Genomic DNA, 5,257 nt, shown 5'->3' with positions numbered 1-5,257 from the left:
TATATATATATGTATATATATACACACACACATATATATATACCCTTATTTATTTAAAAACCAACCATCAAATACCTTCAGTATGCTTGACCCTGTGGGTCACTGATTCTCATTCAAGAATCATAAAAACATTTATGTTTGAGCATAATTGGGAAATACCAACTGGAGCTTCATTCTCTAGGCTGGATATGGAAATACATGAATCTTTACATTTGTAGCAAGTTTTATAACCAGGAATCTACTTTTTTCTCTTAATAGAGTCCATCTTTATAGTTTATAATAAATTATTGTAAATTATTTTTTTATTTGACACATTTATATCGTTTTTAAGTTAGTCTTTATGAAGTGCAGGACTAATATTGGTTATGGTATTTTTTTAAAAAAATCAGTTTATAAGCAAATGAACATAAAACTAATGATAGGCATGCCAGCTTGGAGACCATTCATTCTGTCATTTCTTTCCAACAAATATTTATATATGTTTATTCCAAAGCATGGGTTCTTAGAGCAAGTCTTTTTGTTGCTGTTTGGGAAGATCCTTTAACCAGAAGGTGTGGGACACACACTCCTCTGTTATTCTTGGGGAAGAGCAGATACAAGGGCAATAGTCCAAGTACAAAGATTTCAACTGAGGCATGAAGTCTTCTGTTTAACAAGATTCTCTGCCTGGGGATGAGGTGGTGGGGAGGAGGCCTGGAGATTCCTCTGTGGGACCTTGGCTTGTCCTTCCTCTTCCATGTGGAAGCCTGCTGGAGGAGGCAGAGGTTTCTGAGATGGGGTCCAGGCCCACCTGCTGCGGCCAGGAACTGTGGAGGAGGCTTGGATCATACCTGATGAGGGGGCTGAACAATGAGATGTCAGCGGGCACTTTGGAGTCCCTAAACCTAGAGACTTTGGCCTCTGTGTGGGGCGTTCCATTTACTCTGTTTGCATTCCTACTCAGACCCCTCTCTTCAGAAACTCTCCCTGGGCCGTCATTGCCGGACCAGGTGTGATTGTAAAGAGTAAGAGGATGTCTCTCAAGGACCACAGGGAGCAGTGGCACTTGGGACCAGAGAAGATGACTGTAATCTCATGAAGTCCACCGCAAATTGGTCTCCCTACATCTTCTCAGGCATGTGTTTATTAGGCCATTGGTTACAAAGGGAATGCCTGAAAGTGGTGTGCTGGCCACAGTGAGTTGTCAGAAATAGAGGAACCAGAGTCTGAAAAATAGGTGACTAATCTCAATGCAAGTTTTCTTTCTCTTCCATTCCGGATCGAATTCGTGGGCTCTGTAATGTTTCCTTAGGGACCTTTATGGGCAAAAGCAGGCTTTTAATTTTTTATTAATATTTTTTTCTAGGTTGCAATAAAGGTGACCAAAGGATGGTTATGCAATTGAAAAAGAAGAGAGAGCTTACTTTATTTTAATATAGAGAAGCCTAAGACATGGGACATTGAGCTTGGCTATTTAACCAATAGCTGGGTATGGGCACCTAGACAAATGTAGGGAGGAGTGGCTTCATGAGTATATTTGGGGCCTGTATAAGGTGACCACCCGTGAAACCCTGGATGCCATCTGGCCTAGCTTGGGTTAGAGAAAGAGCAATCAGCCCTCACACTCACTGGCACCTAGATTTTAAAGTTGCCCTGGACAGCTCTGGGTAAAATGACCAAGAAGGCCACGTCCACTTCTTGGATTTATGTACCTCTCTCCTGGGCTCTCTTAACTCTTCCAGAGAAGAGACTGCTAGTCCCTCTCCTTGCCCCAACCTCATTCCACAGCAAAATCTGCCCCTCCTTTATCTCCTGTCTCCTTTATATGAGACTCAACTGTGGTATTGTTAACTCAAATGCTGGGGGTTAAGGCTTTCAATACAGAGAGCTCTATAAATATTGTTTTCATTGTAATAGCATATTCCTAAAGATCAGAAGACTTTTCAGGCCCAGAGAAATGAGGCATGATGCCGGGGAGGAGACACCTGCCAGTAGTCCTCCAAACCCAACCATGTAGGTGGCCACCTACTCTGTCTGATCAGAAGAACCAGTTTCAGAGCTGGTGGAACTTGGAGAGCATTTCCCAGCAGCCCCTGCTCCCACTGACACTTGGGACCCCTTGTGGGTCTGTAGCTGAGCAAATATCTACTCAAACTGGTTGAAGAGAAGCACCCAGAAGTCTGAGGGAAGGGTTTTTTCCTCCTACTATTTCAGAAGAGGGCATTTTATTGTTGAAGGTAGAAAGTAAGAAAAGGGAGAAATTCATGCAGAATCTCTTTGCCCCCAGTGTCGGGCTCCCTGAGCATTACTTGTGACAACTCACCAAGGTTGACTAACTTTGCTCAGACCCGGCTTCTCTATTCATCCCACACAGAACACCCTCAGAGACTGGCTTGGCTTCCCACTGCTGCCCAGAGGAGGACGTGTCAGGCAATAAGCAGGAAAAATGCTCATTTCTTGTTGAAAAAGTCCCAAATTGTAACTTAACAGTGTAATCTTTTTTTTTTTTTAATTTTCAAAATGTGCTTTTCCCCCAGAGTCCTTGAGCACAGACCTGCGGTTTTCTCCCTCCTGGGTTTTACAGTCTATCTGCCTCAAGCCAAGAGACTTGGCTCTGCGCCTCCTGAGTCAGAGTCTCGGCTGGTAGCTGAACCCAGGAAGCCCTGGCCCCACGTCTCTCCCTGGAACCACCAGACCACACAGCCTCCTGTACTCAATCCTTTGGCTGGATGTCCTGCCTCCTCTTTGTTTGGAAAGAGATGTCTTACGTAACCACACAACCTACTAAATGCTCCATTGTCTTCCACTTGGGAGAGCTCAAAATAACCCATTAGTGACTTATGACTTATCAGAAAGATAGACTCTATTACCACGTATCCACAGCCCCAGTGAGGCGAGCCTCGCCTATCTTGCTTAGATCGATAATCAGCAACAGCTCAACGACTGTGGTCTTTGCAAAATTCTGAGTTCAGGACAAGGTGCAGGAAATACGAAGCCTAGTTCATCTATAGGTCACAGTCCTTTGCCCAAGCAGCACATGAAAGTCCTTTGTAATTCAAGAGGAAGACAGGCATAAACAATTCTGATCTGATTATTCTTTCATTAATCTGGTTTTGATAAACAGCTGATGAAAATGGAAGGTGTCTGGTCACCAGAGGAGAGATACCCAGGCAGTGCAATCAGTTTCTCTTATCTCCCTGGGCAGGGATTTATTTTGAGGCTCCTATTAATAGCCCACAATGCCAAGGACTGTGATCGTGGCCCTGGACTGCAAGAGCCTTCTGAGCAGAATGAAAGAAACCCTTTGGGTAAGGTCTTCTTCTCCATCTTTATTTTCAATGAATCTCTGATTAGCCCTATTGGGAGTTCTAGCAATTACTTTGAGCTGGCATGTCTAGAAAAAAATATATACCTCTTAGGATTCAATTAAAAATGAAAAGAACCTCTGTGTGGTGTTGCCAAGGAGCTTTCAGTGTATAAGGCAGGGTGTAGACCAGGAGGAATAAAACACTCTGCATTAGGTGACATTTCCATCTGGTTCTGCTGCCAGAGCAGCCCTGGAGAGAGACGCTGGAGAGAGAGACGGGACAGCCTGCTCTAGCCTGTTCTCTCTTCCCCAGAGACCTCATAGTCTTTCAAGGATCCCCCACGGCACTTACTTCTTTCTTTCTGCAGCAGACGTTTTCTCATCTGGGATCAGCTACGTGATTAGTTTCAGGTAGAGGAACACTTTCCTTTCCCTGCTCTGTGGCCTGTGAGCCTTCCGCCAAGCTTTCAGAAAGGGCCCCTCCCTGAACTTGGTGAAGTGCAGCCATTTCCAGCAGCCTTGTGAAGCATACCTGGGCCGCAAAGAGGAAAGAGGTGAGGGGCTCTCTCCCCCTCCCACAGCTGCCCCTGCCTAACACCTCCGTTTCATGTACCAATCCACCAAGTTCAGTGCATGGATCTCTGGACAGCAGCAGCCAAAACTGAGCATGTAAGGAATCTTGCTGTGCTGAGTTTTGTGTGCAAATGTGGCTCAGGTCTCATTATATTTAGCTCACTGAATTAGAGAGTGCTGAGAGTAGGAGGGGACTTCCATTCTAGTTTTAAAGAGTGATTTCCACCAGGGTCTCTGAAGCCCAAGCTACTTGCTTAGGTGATAGGACAAACTTTTATGCCACGTAATTGGAAAACCCCACTAATTTTGAAATATTAAAAAAAATCTACTTCTTTTGTTTTTTTTTATTTCCACGACACAAGGTGGAATTCAAGTCCACCTCAAATGAGAAAATGGGATAGTTTCCATTTTATTTGAATACAAGCTGCATCCAAAAATGGGTGGGGACTGCTTGTACAGCAAGAACAACTCAAAAGGCAGTGCTCAGGGTAGCTCATGGAAGTGTCATTATAAGTCCATTTTCCTTTATAATGCTAACTTGCTGTGTAAGAAGGATTTCAAATACACAGTAGGAAGAAATTCCCAAGTACAAATGTATAATATATGGAAGAAATCATCAAGGGAACTTGTAGAAACCCTATTCCTGCATAATAATCTTATCTGAAGATTATTAATAATATAGCAACACACTCTTTTTTAAAGAATAGCTTCATTCAAATTCTACCCAAAAGCTACAAGAAAAATTTCTTCCAACTGCACAACATGGAAATTTACCAAACCAACAGACTTCCAATTGTGTCCTGATCTCTTCTCATGTGTCCACTGGCCTCTTCCATGTTTAAACATACTTCTGGCATAGGGAATTTTGGAGAGAAGATTAAAAAAACACACAGGAAAATTAAGGGATAGTAGAAAGGACTAGAATTGAAATATCAATAAACTATCACTTCAAGGTAGCAATAAAAATAAAATTTATAGCAAAAAAATCCTTAAGTACAGACTACATATTTTGAGCACATACATAAAAATAATATACAAAAATATGGCCCTCTTTAGCTAGACTTGGGAAATCCAAGAATGTTATATTAAGGGCCCTTTGAATTGAGTGTCTGTAAGTCTTTGAGAGGCCATATATTATGCTCATTAAGAGTATGGTTCTGGAATTAGACTGCCTGGATTTAAATCCCAGTGTGTGGTCTCGTGCAAGCCACCCACCCTCTCTGTGTCTCCCTGCCTCAGTTTCTTCATCTGAAAAATAATAATCGGGTTGTGAAGAGTAAATAAATAAATGAATGAATGATGATCTGTACTAGATTTAGACAGTGCCTATGGTCGATGCTATGTAAGTGCTTAATGATGATTTCGATGATGAGTATAAACTGTCAACAAATTAAAATT

The sequence above is a fragment of the Myotis lucifugus genome, unplaced genomic scaffold (genome assembly GCF_000147115.1).
Source record: "Myotis lucifugus unplaced genomic scaffold, Myoluc2.0 scaffold_451, whole genome shotgun sequence".
NCBI classification, from domain to species: Eukaryota; Metazoa; Chordata; class Mammalia; order Chiroptera; family Vespertilionidae; genus Myotis; species Myotis lucifugus.
Note: the sequence above shows the minus strand (reverse complement) of the source record.